At 43.0% G+C, this 22161-nt stretch overlaps 1 long non-coding RNA gene across 2 annotated transcripts; it reads right to left on the reverse strand.

The window, feature by feature from the left end:
* Positions 1-13222: 13222 nt before the first annotated feature.
* On the reverse strand, positions 13223-16628 carry LOC123044869 (uncharacterized). Of its 2 annotated transcripts, XR_006420640.1 has the most exons (3): positions 16159-16628; positions 13872-16045; positions 13223-13283 (listed from the first exon to the last, which is right to left on the reverse strand). It is a non-coding gene; the product is annotated as an uncharacterized lncRNA (long non-coding RNA). The 2 variants fall into 2 exon arrangements; XR_006420639.1 differs by lacking the exon at positions 13223-13283 and having other exon boundaries at positions 14784-16065.
* Positions 16629-22161: the final 5533 nt, after the last annotated feature.

Consider the following 22161-nt stretch of genomic DNA (forward strand, 5'->3'; position numbering starts at 1 on the left):
AGAGCCAAAGAAGGGCTCTGAGGCAAAAGTCTCTAGCATACACTTTCCTGTTTTACGCTACTTTGCCAGATTTGCTAGTAGATGCTTGATTGGTCGTGGAAATAGTGGAAATTTGAGCGTTCCAGATATTACTATTCTTCAACATGCTTTGCTGGGCGACAATACTTTTAGTATGGGTGCCGTCGTTGCTAAACGGCTAGCCCTGAATCGTACAAAAGGCCCCATATTTGGAGGTATCTATGTTGCACGTCTTGCTAAACATTTTAAGATACCCATTAGGCACCATGAGGAGGATGAGATAAAATTGCATCCTCACATCTTAGATTACAAGAGCATGGTAGCACACAAGTTTATTGTTGACAATGAAGAGAAGATGCTCTTTTATAAACTTAGATTTAATAAGAAACACATTGAGATTATTATTTTGCCTGAGCCTCTGTTGTTTGATTTTCTTGCAGAAAATCGTCTTGTCATGCCGGAAGCGATGAACAATCATCGAGCTCAAGCTTTTACTCCAGAACCTGAACCTGAGCCGGAACCTGAGATGGACCCTTATCGTGCATCATCTGTGCAGTGGGATCCGAAGATGACCAGCCAGTGGTATCATGATTACACTTCCCAGTACACCGGGGAGAGTAGCGGCGGTCCTTGGTACTAGACCAACTTAGGCCAAAAGCCTAAGCTTGGGGGAGTACGTATTTCTCGCCGACTTTACATTCATGTTCACACACTAGTTGTCGGTGCTCATACTCTTTCATTGTATTATCCATGCTAGTTTAACTTTCTTTTTCTAGTTTTCTTCTTGTGTGTTTGATAAACTTAAGAAAACCAAAAAAATTAGTTAGTTTAATTTCCATGCTTGTAGTAGCAATTAAAATGAAAACCCAAAAAGATTTCTAGTTCTTCTTTTTATTTGTTGGGAGCTTTCCCGTGTAAATAGTTTTATTTTCTTTTCTTTCCTTTGGGGGTCGAGAAGACCATATTGAAAATGCTTAGTGGCTCTTATAGGCATGATTGTTTATTTAACTTAGAGCCCATATTACTTGTCTTCTCTCTTGAGTTGAATGCTTGCAGATTCCAGCTTAGTCCAATGCACGTGCACTCTTATTATTATACACATCGTTCGATCGTGCAAGTGAAAGGCAATAATGACGATATATGATGGACTTATTGGGATGAGAAAAGCTGGTATGAACTCGACCTCTCTTGTTTTGTAAATATGATGATTCATCGTTCCTGAGTCAGCTATTATGAAGTAAACATATTTGCAATGACATTTAGAGACTATAGTTGCTTGTTCCATGCTTGATTAGCTATGAGTTATAATGGTTTACCTTACGTGTCAACATGCTATTAGAATGATTATGATGTGGTATAATAGGATGGTATACTCCTTTGAATGAATTGAGTGACTCGACTTGGCACATGTTCACGCATGTAGTTGAATCAAATCAACATAGCCTTCATGATATTTATGTTCATGGTGGATTATATCCTACTCATGCTTGTACTCGGTGTAAATTAATTTTAATGCATGTTTATGACTGTTGTCGCTCTCTCATTTGGTCGCTTCCCAGTCTTTTGCTAGCCTTCACATGTACTAAGCAGGAATACTGCTTGTGCATCCAAACTCCTTAAACCGCAAAGTTGTTCCATATGAGTCCACTGTACCTACCTATATGCAGTATTTACCTGCCGTTCCAAGTAAATTTGTATGTGCCAAACTCCAAACCTTCAAATGAAATTCTGTTTTGAATGCTCGAGCAGCTCATGTTTCAACTAGGGCTGCCTATATCTTCCATGCTAGGTGGGTTATTCTCAAGAGGAGTGGACTCCGCTCCTCATCCATGAGAAAGGGCCGGTAACCGGGATGCCCAGTCCCATGATCCAAAAAGATCAAAGCAAATCAAAATAATTAAACAAAACTCCCCCAGGGCTGTTGTATGTTGGAGGCACTCGTTGTTTCGAGCAAGCCATGGATTGATGCTTGTTGGTGGTTGGGGGAGTATAAACCTTTACCATTCTGTTTGGGAACTGCCTATAATGCATGTAGTATGGAAGATACATCCATCTCATAGTTGTTGGGTTGACAGTAAAAGTATGCCGCTCAAAATGTTATTCAATCTCTATTTTTAAATCTAGCTCTGGCACCTCTAGAAATCCCTGCTTCCCTCTGCGAAGGGCCTATCTATTTACTTTTATGTTGAGTCATCACCCTTCTTATTAAAAGCACCCGCTGGAGAGCACACTGTCATTTGCATTCATTACTATTGGTTTATATTGGGTATGACTTGATTGGATCTCTTTTACCATGAATTACAATGTTTAGTCAGTCGTTGATCTTTAAAGGTACTCTGCATTTATGTTTTGCGGTCTCAGAAAGGGCTAGCGAGATACCATATTGTTATATCATGTTATAATTATTTTGAGAAAGTGTTGTCATCCGAGTTTTATTATTATGGCTCGCTAGCTGATTATGCTATTGATATGAGTAATTGTGAGACCTAGGTGTTATTGTTAGTATGGTTAGTTCATAATATTTGCTGAAACTTGAATGCTGGCTTTTCATGTTTACAACAGCAAGAGCAAACAGAGTTTGTAAAAGTTTTTCTTTTTCAATTTCAGTTTATCAACTGAATTGCTTGAGGCCAAGCAAAGGCTTAAGCTTGGGGGAGTTGATACGTCTCCGACGTATCTACTTCTCCAAACACTTTTGCCCTTGTTTTGGACTCTAACTTGCATGATTTGAATGAAACTAACCCGGACTGACGCTGTTTTCAGCAGAACTGCCATGATGTTGTTTTATGTGTAGAAAAGAAAAGTGCTCGGAATGTCCTGGAAATCCACGGAGGCACTTTTTGGAATTAATAAGAATTTTTGGCGAAAGAATCAAGACCAGGGGGCCCACAAGCTGTCCACGAGACAGGGGCGCCCCCCTAGGGCGCGGCCTCCTATCTCGTGGGCCCCCTGGACCTCCACCGACCTCAACTCCAACTCCATATATTCAAGTTCGGGGGAAAAATCAGAGAGAAAGTTTCATCGCGGTTTACGACATGGAGCCGCTGCCAAGCCCTAATCTCTCTCGGGAGGGCTGATCTGGAGTCCATTCGGGGCTCCGGAGAGGGGGATTCGTCGCCGTCGCCATCATCAACCATCCTCCATCACCAATTTCATGATGCTCACCGCCGTGCGTGAGTAGTTCCATTGTAGGATTGCTGGACGGTGATGGGTTGGATGAGATTTACCATGTAATCAAGTTAGTTTTGTTAGAATTTGATCCCTAGTATCCACTATGTTCTGAGATTGATGTTGCTATGACTTTGCTATGCTTAATGCTTGTGACTAGGGCCCGAGTGCCATGATTTCATATCTGAACCTATTATGTTTTCATGAATATATGTGTGTTCTTGATCCTATCTTGCAAGTCTATAGTCACCTATTATGTGTTATGATCCGACAACCCCAAAGTGACAATAATCGGGATACTTCTCGGTGATGACCGTAGTTTGAGGAGTTCATGTATTCACTATGTGCTAATGCTTTGTTCCGGTTCTCTATTAAAAGGAGGCCTTAATATCCCTTAGTTTCCGCTAGGACCCCGCTTTCACGGGAGGGTAGGACAAAAGATGTCATGTAAGATCTTTTCCATAAGCACGTATGACTATTTACGGAATACATGCCTACATTACATTGATGAATTGAAGCTAGTTCTGTGTCACCCTATGTTATAACTATTACATGAGGAATCGCATCCGGCATAATTATCCATCACTGGTCCATTGCCTATGAGCTTTTCACATATTGTTCTTCGCTTATTTACTTTTTCGTTGCTACTGTTACAACTACTACAAAAACCCAAAAACATTTATCTTTACTTTTGCTACTGTTACCTTTATTATCATACTACTTTGCTACTAAACACTTTGCTGCAGATACTAAGTTATCCAGGTGTGGTTGAATTGACAACTCAACTGCTAATACTCAAGAATATTCTTTGGCTCCCCTTGTGTCGAATCAATAAATTTGGGTTGAATACTTTACCCTCGAAAGCTGTTGCGATCCCCTACACTTGTGGGTTATCACGTCACCTTATTATTGGGCCAGGCCCATGTAATTTCCAAATACATAAGTATAAGCTATTTTTAAAGTCCGTATGTGTGGGGAAATAAGAGATATGGTTGGTTTCGGACCCCTCCCCCAAGGGCCAGGAAATTCCCCTCCTCTTCTTACATATATACAGCCCTTAGGGCACCCTTTAGACTTTGGGTTTTGTTTAGATTAAAAGTTCGCCATAGCTGCAACTTCGCATACTTAGTTTGTTTTGAACAACCAGACCAAGACGTCATAGAACCCCATCTTCATTAATAAAGCTTTCCTCTTTTATTCGCAATATCTAGATTGCAATCTTAGTTTCTTGCTTGTTCTTCATTTGCTTGCAGGAAATAGACCTTTGTGGTCACGTTGATCATGTTCCGGCATGGTCAATAACCTCCCAGAGTTGGTTTAGCGATTGCTAAGGCACGACGTCCTCACACGTTCATAGTCGGATCATCAAAGTCGACTTCCACCAAAATGATAGCCACCATCTCATTGAAAGACGGGACACCTTTGCCTCTATCAAAGATCGCTTGTAGGACTTGATGAGGGCTTTGATCTCCTCCATTTGAGCTTGCATCTTAGCGTCGAAGTTGTTTTTTGTGGCATCGAACTCGTCGTTGTTGTTATAGACCGAAGGTGAAATGCCTTGCCTATCCATCACAAGACTCGAGTAGAGGTGAGTAGGAAATGAGATAAACAATACCAAGTTAACTTTTCCCAAAGTTGAGGATGTATCCCGTTTCACTCAATGTGAAATGAAAGAATAGTGGAATTGGTACCGGACTTGTTCACTCACACCTATCAAGTAAAGCTTATGGTGGATCTCGGTGAGGATAGTGGCACAAAAATTTGATGCAAAAAGTTAGAAAGAGTCATTAATGTTGAAAGAGATTCACAAATTTGCAAGTGCAACAAGTAGACAAATAGCAATGAATGGCACAGGAGACACACACACGGATAGATAAATGTGGTCGTGCAACCAAGGAATGAGCACAAAATGTGGAAGCCACGGAAAATGCTCGTGTTGCACAAATCAAGAGAGATTCTAGCATGATTGCTCTGTAGGCGGATACGACACTTATGCACAACCTATAAGATACAAGAATGGATAAACTTTCTATCCCAAGTATGCTATGTATGTATGTTCCGGTGCATTAGCACAAGATGATCCAAGATGATCGAGTATGATACCATATGATATATTGTGATGCGATGGCTATTTCTTACAAGCTCTTTGTTCACTATCTTTTTTGTTTAAAAGATTATTCTTTTTTTGTGTGGCCACTTTGCACAAACCAAGATAGCAATTGTATATATATGCGGGAACAATCTTGTGACACAAGAGATGATATGATGATACCAAGATGATATGGTATATATGCAATGGAAGGTGTAGACCAATGATCACTAATGTGCACAAGTAACATTGCTGGCAATATTCAACGGCTAGTCTCGATATGCAAGTGACGAAAATGGGCTAGGGTTTAACAATGTAATGGCAAGGAGAATGTACAATGATGTCATCGAGGTTATCGTCCTTGCTTATGGTTGGGGGGTGTCAAAATGGTAAAGTTGTCAATGTAGATGACAATCTCGTGGCGATGATGAGTGGCGGTATTCTCGAAGTTGAACCATCCCTAATTATCCGAAACACCTTAGGAAACGGAAAAACCACAACTCAAAATCTCAAGGACAAAAGTCAAATGGTGCTAGTGAAAAGCGGTGGAAGTTTTGCACTTGGCATTGCGGAAGGGGAGTGATGGGCTATACACGTGTCCGAGTTGAAGTTGCCATCCCTAAGTAACCGAAACACCTTAGGAGACACGAGCCACAACTCAAACAAGCACAAACAAAATTGGGTCAAGTTGGGTTGCCGGAAGTGTATGGTGGGCAAGGTTATGTGGAAGTGGAGGTGGTAGTTCATGACGAAGAAACCGTCCCTAAGTAGCTGAAACACCTTAGGAGACTCGAATCACTACTCAAGCAACTACTAATGCTATCGTGAACAAAATGGGTTAGGTTGCGGAAGTCGGTGGTGGTGTAGTGGATGATGTGGTGAAAGCCCTAGGCAAAGATGCCAAATTTTCAAAATTTGATAGAGTCAATTGATGTTGGTGGTATTTTTGTGGGATTGGGGATGTCAAGAGCTTCAAAATGAGCTAAAGAACGTCAAAATCAGAGTTCAGATGAATTAGTTATGTCCGAAATAAATATCAGCCGAAGTCAGTTTTCACAGGGGTCGGACGTCCGATAAGGGTCGGACGACCGGTGGCTGGAGCACGGGATGGACGTCCGGAAATGGCCAGAAATCCAATGTTTTGGTACTGGCTCGGGGGTGTCGTACATCCGGTAAGTGATGGTCGTCCGATGGTTCCAGGGGCTCCAAACTTCCGTAAAAACATCGGTCATCCGGTGGGTCGGGGTCAACTCGAGATCCGAGTTTCGGGATGCAATTTTGGACGGAAAATAGATATTTCGGGGTCAAAATTGATTTGATTTCGTGGATGGAAGAAGGGGAAACTTGGGGAAATGCTAGATCCACACGAAACAAGCAAATCCATGGATCGAAATCAACAAAACATCATCAAACCAACAAATCACAAAAAAAATTGGGGCTATTTATGGTGGGGATTTTCGAAATTTAGGACAAAATCAAGCGAAAGAAGGCTAGAAAACGGTGGGAGGGACTCCCAATACGTGATCAACGTGGCTCATGATACCATAAGATACGGGGCTAACCCGGTGTAGGCCAATGTTTCACGATTGGAGTGGGATCCCTCAAAGAACACGATGAACACGGGGAAGAACGGGGAGAAATCACAAGGGGAAACACTCAAGAACAAGTTCAATCACACATCCACTAGACAATCAAACACACAAGATCCACAAGGTACATGAACAACAAAGGGAAAGATACAAGGTAAGGTTCATCTCCAAGAGGAGGTCTTGATGTTATCCTAGACGGATCATCCTTTGATGGGGTCTTGATGATATCCCGCAGGATCTTCTCACATGGAGATCTTGAACTCCATGGAGTGGTGGTCTCTATCTCTCAAGAGGGGGAGTGGTAGGAGCAAAGCTCACATCAAAATGAGCTATCACTTTGCTGCCCCTAGAAAGGACGAGGGGGAGGTCTATTTATAGTCTAAGCCATGGAGGGGTAAGTGGGAGAGGGATATAAGGCCAAATGCCCGGCTGTGCACAGGCAGTGTCAGACGCCCGGTTGGGGCCGGACGTCTGGTCGCTCACGGTGGTCCGGAGGGCGTTGAACTTCCGATGTTTCTTCTCTGGACTGGTGGCACCGGTCGTCCGGTCCCTGGTACTTATCGGACGTCCGATGGTCATCGGTCATCCGGCCGCTGTAGCGTCTTCGTCTGGCTGGGTGGAAGGTGTAAGTGGGAGAGGGATACAAGGCCAAAAGCCCAGCTACGCACAGGCAGTGTCAGACGTTCAGTCGCTCGCGGGGGTCCGGACATCTGGAGGGCGTCGGACTCCCGACGTTTCTTCTCTGGACATGTGGCACCGGTCGCCCGGTCAGCGTCGTCGTCCGGTCCCTGGTACTTGTCGGACGTCCGGTGGAAATCGGTCGTCCGGCGGTTGTAGTCTCTTCGTCTGGCTGGGTGGAAGGTGTGTCGGACGTCCGATGGACGCCGGTCGTCCGGGCATTGTAGAGTGCCGGACGTCTGGTGGCACGTCGGTCGTCCGACCATTGTAGACGCCGCAACTCTGTATTCTTCCGTCTTCTCTTCCATGATTCCTTCACAGATGGTGTAGTTGATCCGTTGCGCTCACACTCCTCCTCCTCGTCCGTGAAGCTCCGGCGATACCTATGCATGCACACGAGTGGAGATTCAAATAGTATACCATCCTCGAAAGGGTCAAGTGAACACGTGTAAAGGAGAAGATTCATCTTTATGTATGAAAAGTAGAGGTCGCACATGTCACTTACCAAACGGACTCTTGACATGGTGATGCCCGTAGGATGCTCCGCATCAAGATGCCACTTCCCAAATTTCGTCCAGAGGCTATTATAGGTGCTGCGTCACCTTATTATTGGGCCAAACCCATGTAATTTCAAAATACGTAAGTATAGGATGTTTTTAGAGTCCGTATGTGTTAGGAAACAAGAGATAGGGTTGGTTTCGGACACCTCTTCCAAGGGTCGCGAAATTCCCACCTACTCCTCCATATATATAGCCCTTAGGGTGCCATTTAGACTTTGGGTTTTGTTTAGATTAAAAGTTTGCCATAGCTGCAATTTCGCGTACTTCGTTTGTGTTCAACGACCAGAGCAAGATGTCACAGAACCCCATCTTGATCAATAAATCTTTCATCTTATATTTGCAATATCCATATTCCAATCTTAGTTTCCTTCTTGTTCTTCGTTTGCTCACAGGAAATAGACCCTCGTGGTCAGATTGATCGTGCTCCGGCATGGTCAATAACCCCTCGGAAGTTGGTTTACCGATTGCTAAGGCGCGACGTCTTCGCATGTTCGTAGTGGGATCGTCAAAGTCGACTCCCACACAAAACGATAGCTATCTCATCGAAACATCAGGACACCTTCGCCTCTATCAAGTGGTATCGTATTTTCAGGTTGCTGGGAGAGATTTCACAGTTTTTTGTAGTTTAGATCGAATCTGTTCTTCATACTTACAGTCCACGAAAAATCCAAAAAAATTAGGGTTAGTTCATCGATTTTGCATTGTTGAATTTGCGGTTACATTGTCGTGTCTAGTTACTGGTCTTAGTGTCAAGTCCTTTAGAGTTTCGAGTTTGGTTCACAAGTTGTCACACCGCCGCCGCACCATCGTCATCACTGCTGCCATATACCACCGTCGTCATCACCGCTGCCATATACCACCATTGTTGTCACCGCTGCCATATACCACCATCATCATCACCACTACCATATACCACATATTCACCGCCATCACGACAATCTGAGTCCACCTCCATCACAGATTCGCCACCAGTTCGTGTTCCACCGCCCTAGATATATCTGCCACCAGTCCGAGTTTCCACCAGATTCATCTCCACGACCAGTCCTGCTCCTAGTCCAGTATTTGTTCCTTTGTTTTTTATTTCCAGATCACGACATATTCCATGTTGTGACCATGTCGGACTCCCCAACTTTAGTGCTACCCGCAGTAGAAAAATAGTTCCACTTCAAAAGAAATTGTAGACCTTTTCAAAAAAAAATTTGTCGCGGAACAAAAAAAGAGGAAAAAAGGAAAAAGAATTCAGAGTGTGCTCCTCCCTAATTTACGTGCCGCGCCGTGATTTTGTTAGTGTTCTAGGCTCACGTCTCTAGCACGATCTAGCCTAGGACTAGCAGAGTACCATCGTTGAGCGTTTATTCAACTTTGCATCTCTGAATTGATTATTGTTGACCCTTTTTGCTACCATATTATAAGCCTTCCCAGCTCCACATACATCTACGTCATGCGTTTGACTCTCCCTGGTAATCGCTCTATCCAAGCTTTCAGAGTTTTGACTACAACGGTTGCCGATCACCACTCGCTCTTGGGTAAGAACTGATACGTATTTGCGATTTCCTTGACGGATTTGTGACACACCACCACCACCACCACCACCACTTCCTAGTAGTCTGTAGGATCATATTCTTGTGTGTTTCTCTTGTTTCTAACCATGGTAGGATCACAAGCCGATGAGACTGATTGGGAGAACATGATGAACAAACAGCTACATGATAAATTTTAGCAAATGATGAGTGGACAGGTGCAAGATGTGCTAAACAGATTTGAAGAGGCCATGGAGAAGATAGATGGCATTAAGAAGACGTTTGAAACAAAGCTCAATAACAAGTTTAATGAATTGCTCGCGCGTCTTCCACAACCACCGCCGGCTGCACCTATTGCACCTCTACAACAACAACAACGCCGCCTTACAAATCAAAGTGGGACGAGCACTGTGCGTTCCCCTTGATCTAGGACAAAATTTTGGTATCGCTGCTACTGCTGTTGATGCTTCTATAGCTCCTGCTACTACTGCAGAGGTGGAGGACATTTACGAGCATGAGGTTGATCAAAATTTGAACTACGTGCAACCACCAGCACCACCACCAGTAGGTCGACCTCAGGCATATAATCGCAACGGTAGGGCTGCAGCTCCACCTCGGGTACGAGATTATGACCATATTCCTAAACTGAAATTGAAGATTCCACCATTTGAGGGTAGATACATTCCTGATGTATATCTTACTTGGGAGTTAGAAACTAACAACGTTTCGCATGCTTACAATATCCTGAGGAGAGACGTGTTGCTGCTGCTGTTTGTGAATTCACTAGCTTCGCTTCTGTTTGGTGGTCTGAACATTGTAGATTATATCCTATTACAGCTACTTGGGCTACTTTGAAAACTGCTATGCGTACTCGTTGGGTTCCACCATATTATCAATGTGAATTGCTTCAAAAATTGCAGTGTTTAAGACAAGGAAAAAATTATGTAGAAGAATATTATGGAATTACAAACTGGCATGATTAGATGTGGTATTGTTGAGGATAATGAAGCTATGCTTGCACGTTTTATGGGTGGACTAAATAAAGAGGTTCAGACCATTCTAGAGTATAAGTAGTATAATAATATCACTCGTTTATTCCATCCTGCTTGTAAAGCTGAACGTGAAGTGCGGGATCGACAGGCATTGGCGCAAACTAATTTTTTTGCAAGTCGATCTTCATCATGGACACCACGTACATCCTCTACTCCCACACGTCCTACTATAGAACCACTTACTTCCGTTGCCAATTCCAACCGAGATACAAGAAAACAGGCACCACCACCACCGTCTGCCAGGAGTACCCCTTCTGGTCCCGTACAGAGCTCTCCTTCATCCATGGCATCAAGAGGGCAAACACATGATATTATTTGTCATCCTTACAAAGGTGGAGGTCATTATGCAAGAAAATGCCCATCTAAGCGTGTGATGATTGCTACTGAGGATGGTGGGTATGAGTTTGCTAGTGACTGTGATGAGGAGACTTTGGCTCAAATTACAAGTGGAGAACACGGTGGATATGATCGTGAGACGCAATACATGACTGCTGAAGATGCTGACAGGTATGAATGTTTAGTTGCTCAATGTGTTTTGATTGTGCAGGTGACACGAGCTTAACAAATTCAGAGGCATAATTTGTTCCATACAAAGGGACTTGTAAAGGAACGTTCTGTCCGCGTCATCAATTATGGATGGAATTGCAACAACTTGGCTAGCATTGAAATGGTGGAGAAGCTATGTCTCACCACAAGACCACATCCACATCCTTATTACATCGAATGGTTCAACAACATCGGTAAGGTTAAGGTAACACATACTGTTTGTGTGCATTTAGGTATCTCTACACATGCTCATTATGTTGATTGTGATGTAGTACTTATGCAAGCATATTCCTTATTACTTGGTAGACCATGGCAATTTGATGAAAATTCCATACACCATGGTAGAAACAATCAGTATACTCTTGTTCATAAGGATAAACATATTACTTTGCTTCTTATGTCTCCTGATTCCATTTGGAAAGATGATAGTAATAGAGCTAATAAAGCAAAACAGGAGAAAAATAAGAGTGAAAATCAGATTGTGGCAAAAGAATTTGAGCAACACATGAAGCCTAATAATAAACTGTATAGTGTTGCTTCTGAAATTAAATTGAAAAGTGCATGTTTACTTGCCACCAAATTTGATATTGATGAGCTAGATTTCAGCATATTTGTTTGCTATGCTTTTGTGTGCAAAGAGGCATTATTTTCATTCGAGGATGTGCCTTCCTCTTTGCCTCCTGCTGTCACTAACATTTTGCAGGAGTTTGCTAACGTCTTTCCACAAGACGTGCCATCGGGATTACCACCTATTCGAGGGATTGAGCATCAGATTGACTTAATTCCCGATGCATCACTAGCCAACCGTGCACCATACCGTACCAATCCAGAGGAGACGAAGGCGATTATGCGTCAAGTACAGGAGCTGCTCGACAAAGGTTATATACGCGAATCTCTTAGTCCTTGTGTTGTTCCTATTATACTAGTGCCGAAAAAGGATGGTACGTCGCATATGTGTGTTGATTGTAGAGGCATTAATAATATTAGTATTCGTTATCGTGATCCTATTCCTAGGCTAGATGATATGCTTGATGAATTGAGTGGCTCTACAATATTCTCCAAAGTTGATTTGCGTAGTGGATACCATCAAATTCGTATGAAATTGGGAGATGACTGGAAAACAACATTTAAAACTAAATTTTGGATTATATGAGTGGTTATCCATGCCTTTTGGGTTAACTAATGCACCTAGTACTTTCATGAGATTAATGAACAAAGTTTTATGTGCTTTCATTGGACGATTTGTGGTAGTCTATTTTGATAATATACTGATTTATAGAAAATCTTTGGAAGAACATTTGGAACATCTATGTGTTGTTTTTATTGCTCTACGTGATGCACGTTTGTTTGGTACCCTTGGTGATAGAGGGGGAGGTGTCCCGATCTTTCGATGAGATGATAACTATCAATTTGGTTGAGTCGACTTTGATGATCCAACTACAAACGTGCACAACGTTGCGCCTTAGCAATCGCTAAACCAACTCCGAGAGGTTATTGACCATGCCGGAGCATGATCAACCTGACCACGAAGGTCTATTCCTGCAAGCAATCAAAGAACAAGCAAGAATATGATAAAGCAATCTGAATATTGCGAATATGGATGAAGTATTGACAATGGTGGGGATATGAAAGTGGTCTTGGCCTCGTTGTTGTACACAAACGAAGTACAACGAAGTTGCGTTGGCCAAATTTTAACTAAACAAATCCCAAGTCTAAACGATGCCTTAAGGGCTGTATTTATAGGGAAAAAAGAGGGGATTTTGTCCACCCTTGGCAAGGTGGGACTAAAACACCTACTAAGTCGTTTCCCCTACGACATGGACTCTAAAAATAGATTACATGGGCCTGGTCGAAAATAAGGTGGCGCAATACCAATAATAAGCTATGGACGAAATTTATGAAAGGCGGTCTTGTATATTTCGTCCATCTTCTTGTATGTCATCATGGTGGCTTTAAAGTTCGAAAATCTCCACTTGAACCTCCGTTCTTGTTCTCTTTGCACGCACCTTCTTCTTTGTGCTTGACCATGCTCCAATGTTCATCCTTCTTGTCCGTTCTAGGCCCTTCAATTGCACCAACACAAATGTATCTAACTTAGGCAACATCATATTCTCATGAGCACTAGAGACATTACCAATAAATGAAAGTACCTGATAATTTAATTGGTGTATCTAAGCTCTAGCAATTGTTCAAAGAGGTAAAACAGCATGGGAGATGGGTGTAACTATGGTAGCCATGTCCTCATCATCATCCCCTTGTTGAAAAGAAAGCCGTCCTCGGCGTTGCTTAATTTGAAATGTGGCTAACAAAAAGAAACAAGGTGTACATGTTGTATATGTATATGTCATCCATTTTTACTGATCTCAGTTGGAGCACATGTGCTCCAGCTGAGATCAGTAAAAATATAAACATTGGCACAATTATTTTCAAACGTATTTGATCTGATTTATTCCCTGATTCACATGATTCTTTTGCATCAATAGTTAATTCAATGTGTTCACTTAAAATTGTTTGATCACATGGCAAAGTCAAATCATCAACATAGTCCTCTAAAATAGCTAGTGCGATCAAAGTAGTGGGTAGCTCAACGCATGGTGCATTTAAATTGACAAGACAATCATCATACTCATGTGGAGATGGAAGATCAGTACCTTTGTCATTACCTCTTATGATCAACTCAGATGATGTAGGCACTCTCGATGGTGATGTGTCACATGATGGAGGTGATGCAGTCCTCACAACAACGAATGTGGTTGTCAAAGTATACCTAGTAGTTGAAGGGACAACCGTATCAACTCTTGGAATGTGCACATCGCGCTTGTTCTCCTTGTGGGCAGCATGTTGTTTTATTTCCTGTTCAGCTTTGCAAGCAAGACAAAACAAATGGTCCATAGGATAACACTCTTCAGAATTAGTATCTCTTGAATATCACGGTTTAATCCTCCCCAAAACCTATCCATAAAATCATCTTCAGTTTCCTATAAAAAGGAATGCAACAAGGTAGTTTGCAAATCATCATAATATTTTGTTACGGTGTCACTACCTTGTTTTAAATGTTGTAGTTTTTTTTATCATGCCACGAGTATAATAAACATCGACGAATCTCTCTCCCATGACAAGTTTTAAATCATCCCAAGTAGTAGGTACATAATCAGGGTATAACCGACAATGTTCACTCCACCAAACAGTAGCAAAATCAGTGAAAGTACCAACCGCGACCTTAACTTTTTGACGTTCAGAATAATTATGGGAAGCAAATATAGCATTTATTTCGAACTCCCATTCAATATATAAATCAGGCTTAAAACGGCCATTAAAAGGTGGCATGGAAACAAGAACTTGTTTGTGCGCATTCTGATGTCTTTGTAGCTCTTGAGATGGTGGTTGTATTTTCTGAGGTGATGGCACGTCTCCCATGATCGATGAAGCCCAATTCACTCTGGAACCTGCCATGATTAGTAGAAACAAAAAACAAAATCAAAGAATAATGTTCCTATGAACTAGTGGGATGTGGTGGTAAAACACTCACAGTAGAGCAAAGATCAAAATCTTGCATCCAAGTATTTGTTTTCACAAGGGAAATTTTGTGTCCCATCATTTACTCTTTTTATTGTACATGTTTCCAACACAAGAACTTTTTGCTTTCATCCACTACATAAGTGTTTCCACTCTAAAAATAATTTGCTTGTAACCAAACATAAGTTTTCTCTGTGCTTTGTCCGTACATACAACATGTTTCGGATATGCTACAAATTTGCTTCCTTCTAGACACAAATAGTACAATGTTTCCTAAGTGCATATTGTTATTTTCTAAAGACTATGGACTTGCGTCCCTTCATCAAGCAGGGTGGACATGCTCATTGTGAGGTGGATCCACATTTTGCCATGTTTCTTAGTGCATGCACTACTTGCCTCCATATATACCTGTCTCACGACACCGATCGACCATGAAGAGAGCACACACAACTGCTTGAAGCATGCATCGGTTTAGCATGATGCATATGTATCGGATGTCGGAAGCAACAATTGTTACTATATGTACCTGCAGTATTAATGAAGAGAATGTTTACATGAGAGAATGGCACAGACAAAATTTGGAGGCTATAACTATGGAAGAGAAACTACCTAAAACAAAGAAACATATGTATGGTGTATAATATGGCAGCGTGGCATCTTTCAGCGTTGATAGTAAAGACAATTGCTAAAATTGTAAAATGAGACGCAGGTAACATTTGTAGCAAATACTATCAAAGAAACTAGAATTTGCATCCAAAAAATCAGAATTTGGTCCCATAAAACAAAACGTGGAATCTAGGCACAGTTCAAACACTCAAACACCAATGGCCGATGGTCACCAAGCTTCGTTTCGAAGTTGGTCGTGCTTCATTGCGATCATAGTCGGGAGTCTATTTTGATGGCGGGCGTGCATCCTTCCAATGCTGGCCATGCATGGTCGTTGTGCTTCCTTCCGATATCGGCCATGCTTCCTTGTGATGGTAGGTGTGTGTCCTTCCTGTGGTGGTCGTGCTTCCTTCTATAGCCATGGTTAGCGACATTAAGAAGGATTGACATGTATGGAGCGGCACTGCAGCAACGGTGCACCATTAGCCGAGACCTCCTTTACAGCAAAGTAGGACAACTGAAATCAAATTAAAACTAGGTCAGCCGACGATGCGAGCCACTGTTTTGTGCAGCCGGCTTGGAGTGCTCCCATCGCTGTAGACAAGGGATGGCGCTAGAGGCGAAGGAAGCAATCTGATGTCACTTGGTCATTGCTCGATACCTACTTCAACCTCCCTGCTGGGATAGGCATCACGGCCACCTACTAATCAAGCACACAAGAATCTGTCATAAGAGAATTAAATCATTGTAATGTGATCAGGAAAATCAGTGAGGAACACACACTGGAATCAACTCCCATTGTGACTTGCCACTCACCGTGGGATTTGCCATCAAACTTCTTACTCACGGCCGCCGGTGCCAGCTATCATCGTCCGTGTCGGACTGCGGTCGTGGTGTCGTGGAGAATTAGCATCTAGGTAGATCGTTGTACAAGACGATGTGGTGGGGAGGAGTAGGGGAAGGAGGCTGGCCGGTGAGGTGGTCGATCGTGTTGCTCGACGACGACGGGAGATCGAGACGGGTGCGTGGGAGGCGGCGGCAGGAGGCGATCTGGGCGAGGCGAGCTCGGGGTTGTGCGTGCAGTTGGCCGTGAGTGGAATCAGGATGTATGGGAGGCAAGTGATTAGGGAGAGATTGCATGCGGGGATTGCGGGATGTTAATTCCAGGCCAAAGGGATTTCCCTTTTTGCTTTTTTACATGTGAAGCACCTTTCGTGAGCGTGCGATTCGAACTGAATCGACACCCATCGAGTGGTCTGGCGCTCGTCTCCTATCAGACTACAAAAAGTAAGTGTTTCCCTTTTTCTTTTTGTTGGCCGATCTGTTTTTTATTACCTTCCAATTAGTAGCACACAAGTCACGTCCTTCCTTCTTTCCTTCTTTCCCTTTAATTTCAAGGAAAATTTCCCAACAAAAACGGCCAGCGACCAAACCGATTGGCACTTGTCTTTTTTTTTAAAAAAAAATTTCCTCGTGATACGCGCCAAACTTTCCGCAACAAACAGATTCCTCACTAATTGCAGATTCAACTTTCCTTCCAAGCACCCACGTGATCTATTTCTTCCAAATCTTTTTTCTCTTTTTTTGTTGTATTTTTTTCTCCAAGGACACGTCCAGAAAAGGGAAACCTCCAACCGGATCTTGTTCTTTTTTTTCTATGTGGGCAAACGAATCTGGTATCTTCCTTCTTTATTTTTACTCGTGTAACAACTCATGTTATTTCCTTACAGGGACCAGATTCGGAGCAGCACTTTTTTTGGCTGACGAGAACTCAACAAAACCGAATCTGGTAGTAGTACACCTTAGTTTCCAACGAAAACAATCCCAATACAGATTCGGCCAAACCCTTTTTTTACTCTTCCCTTCCTTTTTTTTCTCTCTTTTTCTACTGCGATCTCAACTTCCAAATAAGCATGCACAATCCATCAGGATTTTTTCTTTATCTCTCTCCAAGATGAACCAAGAGACGATGACGACAAACAGTGAAAGTGGATGTATAGTGGTGATGGTGGCGAACAATATATGTGGCAGCGGAAGATGTCAAAGAAGTGGACGATAGTGTATATGGATGCAGATGCGGATGCGTTGTAAACAAAACGTGACTAGAACTTGAAACTCTAAAAATTTAGACACTAAAACCAGCAACTCAACACACGATGCAACTAAAAATTCAACAATGCAAGAACTAAGTGGTAATGGCGTAAAGGCTCAGACTGTCTGGGACACGAATGAACTATTCTAACTCTTTTTTGTGGCTTTTTTTTGGACTCTAGGTTTGAAGAACAGATGCAAACTAGACTATAAAAACTGGAAAATCTCACTGAGCACCCTAAAAACTGATACCACTTGATAAAGATGGAGATGTCCCGATCTTTCGATGAGATGATAACTATCGATTTGGTGGAGTCGACTTCGACGATCCAACTACAAACGTGTACGACGTTGCGCCTTAGCAATCGCTAAACCAACTCCGAGAGGTTATTGACCACACCGGAGCACGATCAACCTGACCACGAAGGTCTATTCCTGCAAGCAATCGAAGAACAAGCAAGAATATGATAAAGCAATCTGAATATTGCGAATATGGATGAAGTATTGATAACGGTGGGGATCTGAAAGTGGTCTTGGTCTGGTCGTTGGACATAAATGAAGTACACGAAGTTGCCTTGGCTAACTTTTAACTAAATAATTGCCAAGTCTAAACGATGCCTTAAGGGTTGTATTTATAGGGAAAAGAGATGGGATTTCGTCCACCCTTGGCAAGCTGGGACTAAAACACCTCCTAAGTCGTTTCCCCTACAATGTGGACTTTCAAAATAGATTACATGGGTCTGGCCCAAAATAAGGAGGCGCAACTGATAGAGGCAAAAGTGTCTCGTCTTTCGGTGAGATGGTGGCTATCCTTTTGGTGGAAGTCGACTTGGATGATCCGACTACGAACGTGCGAGGACGTCGCACCTTAGCAATCGCTAAACCAACTCCGAGAGGTTATTGACCACGCTGGAGCACGATCAACCTGACCATGAAGGTCTATTTCCTGCAAGCAAACGAAGAATAAGCAAGAAACTAAGATTGCAATCTGGATATTGCGAATAAAAGAGGAAAGCTTTATTAATGAAGGTGGGGTTCTGTGACGTCGTGATCTGGTCGTGGAACACAAACAAAGTACGCGAAGTTGCAGCTATGGCAAACTTTTAATCTAAACAAAACCCAAAGTCTAAACGATGCCCTAAGGGCTGTGTATATGGAGTAAGAGGGGGGGGGGGTTCGTAGCCTTTGGGGAAGGGGTCTGAAACCAATCCTATCTCTTATTTCCCCACACATACGGACTCTAAAAACGGCCTATACTTATGTATTTCGAAATTACATGGGCCTGGCCCAATAATAAGGTGACGCAGCACCTAGAATAGCTTCTGGACAAAATTTATGAAGTTGCATCTTGTATATTTCGTCCAAGGCTTCATGCACTCATTATGGTGGCTTCAAACTCCTGAAATCATCACTGGTAACTATGTTCTTGTTCCCCTTGCGCATGTCATCGTCTCCATGCTTGGTCTTGCTCCAATGTTTCTCCCTCTTATCCATGCTAGGCCCTTCATTTGTAAGCAAAATAAATGTATCCAATTTAGGCAACATCATATTCTCATGAACATTAGAATCATTACCAAAAAATGAAAGTACCTGATAATTTAATTGGCGTGCGCGAGCTCTAGTAATTGGTCCAGTATATGTAGCAGTAGGGGTTGTGGGTGTAATAATGGTATTGATGTCCTCATCATCATCCCCTTCTTGAAATGAAGTCGTCCTTGACGGAAGCTCATTTTCCTCTCCCAAACAAGGCTTCAAATCTGCAATGTTAAAAGTGGGACTAACCCCAAAATCTGCAGGCAGCTCAAGTTTATATGCATTATCATTTATTTTCTCTAAGACCTTATGAAAGAACATGTGATGCCCCCATATTTGGTTTTGGTAATTGATGACAATCTCTATGGACTAATGGTTGCCTTGAGTTATATTTGAAGGTTTTGTCCATAGGCTTTTCTTGAAGTCCATGTGTTGGTTTCAAGGAGTTTATGAGTTGACCAAGGTGCTATTAAGGAATTATCCAAAGATTGGTCATGTGAGTGTTGAGATTATTGCAAGCATGTCTTGAAGAAGAAGATTATGTGATCATTCATGTTTACCTTCAAGACATCATCCAAATGAAGAGAGTTGGAAAGATTCAAGGTTGATCTAGCCTAAGTACAGAGAGTGATTCAAGTTGATCAACACAGAAAGCGCACAAGTTGTACCGAGAGGGACCAAGTGTTCCCATGGTATGGTAAGCATTGTCCATTACACTTTGTGTACTAACCCATGGTCTGCTTGAGAGTTCTTTGTGGGGTTAGGTATGTTTCCATGGTCTTGCGTCAAGAAGAAGATCCCATACAACCCATGGAGGATGACATCAAGTGGTGATCGTCATCAAGTTTGTTGTGTGCAAGTTCAAGTGGAGCAACACGAAGAGTGGCTCACCCATAATGGAGTATGGGGGAGCAATCAAGTTTGAATCTTGCCATCCATTGTGGTGACAATGGACTTGTGAAGATGTGCCGAAGAGTCGCTCACCCATAGTGGACTATGGGGGAGCAATCATCTAGTCTTCATCGAGCCAACGCAATCAAGAAAGGTGGTCCAACTTGAGGGAGTCAAGATCGTCTTCATCTAGCTCAAGTGGACCATGTGCAAGGCAAAGGTTTTCCCTTGATAGGTTTTCTATTTTACCGGTCTCGTGGTGGTAGTTGGGAGACCGGGTTATAGGATCATTTGCCGTACTATCAAGGGGGGCTCTCAAGTTGGTAGCTTGATCGTATCGTTAGTAGAGAGCTCAAACCATTGCATCCTTGCATCATGTTTCTTTGTTCTTGTTTGGTTGTGAGTCTTAGAGCTTATGGTCATCTTGATGACAAGCTTGAGTTCATCAAAAACGGAGTTCGCATGCGTCTTCTATGATGTTTTCGGTGTTGGAGGTTTTACCGGTCTTATCCAAGGAAGGGTTCTCACCTTTTTCTTATGGGCCTTTTCTCATTTGCTTCTAACTGATATTTCTATCAAGATTGTTTTAGCCCTTGTTGCTAGCTTTCCAACAAACTTGGTTTCATCGAATTCGGAGCTCGTATGCGAAAGTTGTGGCTATTTTGATATTGCCTGTTTTACATAGAGAGGTTGTACCGCCCCGTAGAGAGGTTGTACCGGTTGAGCGGTTGTACCGCTCCAGAATCGGTCCGGAGGTTGTACCGGCCATGTACCGCTCTACCACCGGACTAGTTTCTGTTTTGGAGCGGTTCTTGGGCGGTTGTTGACCGGTTTAACCGGTTTAACCGGTACTACCGGTTCCTCAGGTTGTTGTACCGCTTAGAGCTTTTCCCAGGTTGGTTTTTCCTCTGCTTTGGCCGGTTGTACCGGTTCGTGCACCGGTTGTACCGGTCCTACAGGTTTCTGCACATAACGGGCAGATTCGTGGGGACCTATTTAAGGGGGTCTTCTTCCCCAATGGTTCCCTATCTCTTGAGCTCGTTTTTGCCCCCATTGTTGACCTTCTTTGAGCTTGCTAACTCTCAATCCCTCCATGGATTCTTGCTAGTTTTTGAGGGAAAAGAGAGAGGAGATCTAGATCCACATTTCCACCAATCACTTTCTCCTCTATGTGAGGGGAACCCCTTGGATCTAGTTCTTGGAGTTCTTGGTGTTCTCCTTCTTGTTCTTCCTCTCATTTTCCTCCCTCGCATTAGTTGCTTTGGTGGGATTTGGGAGAGAAGGACTTGGGCACTCCATGTGCCCTTGCCATTGCATTTGGTGCATCGGTTTGAGTTCTCCACGTGATACGTGGAAGTTACAAGTTGAGAAGCTTATTACTCTTAGGTGCATGGTGCCCTTGAGCTTGTTCATCTTGGGTGCTTGGGCGCCCTAGACGGTTGGTGGTGTTCGGAGCTCAATCATTGTGGTGTAAAGCTCCGGGCAAGCGTCGGGGTCTCCAATTAGGTTGTGGAGATCGCCCCGAGCAATTTGACGGGTACCGGTGACCGCCCCCAAGGGTTGCCAAAGTGTACGGGTTCGGTGACCGCCCCCAAGGGTTGCCATTTGTACGGGTTCGGTGACCGCCCTCAAGGGTCCCTTAGTGGAATCACGGCAGCTTGCATTGTGCGAGGGCGTGAGGAGATTACGGTGGCCCTAGTGGCTTCTTGGGGAGCATTGTGCCTCCACACCGCTCCAAACGGAGATTAGCATCCGCAAGGGTGTGAACTTTGGGATACATCATCGTCTCTGCGTGCCTCGGTTATCTCTTACCCGAGCCCTTTACTTATGCACTTTACTTTGTGATATCCATATTGTTCTTTGTCATATATATTGCTATCACATAGTTGCTTATATTGCTTAGCATAAGTTGTTGGTGCACATAGGTGAGCCTAGTTGTTTTAGGTTTTGTGCTTGACAAATTAACTGCTAGGTTTATTCCGCATTTGTTCAAGCCTAAACCGTAATTATTTTAAAGCGCCTATTCACCCCCCCCCTCTAGGCGACATCCACGATCTTTCAATTGGTATCATAGCCTCGTCTCTCTTTATTAGGCTTAACCGCCTAGAGAGGAAAGATGTCGACTAGGGGATTAGAATTCTCTGACACTCCTAGTTTCGATGGCACAAATTTTGATGTTTGGGTAATTCGCATGTTTAATCTCTTTAGGGTCATGGACCCAAATTTAGAGCGAATTGTAGATATGGGTTTTTCTCCTCCAAAGGATCCCCAAAGATTATCTTTAGAGGATGAGAAAAACTCTTA

The sequence above is a fragment of the Triticum aestivum genome, chromosome 2B (genome assembly GCF_018294505.1).
Source record: "Triticum aestivum cultivar Chinese Spring chromosome 2B, IWGSC CS RefSeq v2.1, whole genome shotgun sequence".
NCBI classification, from domain to species: Eukaryota; Viridiplantae; Streptophyta; class Magnoliopsida; order Poales; family Poaceae; genus Triticum; species Triticum aestivum.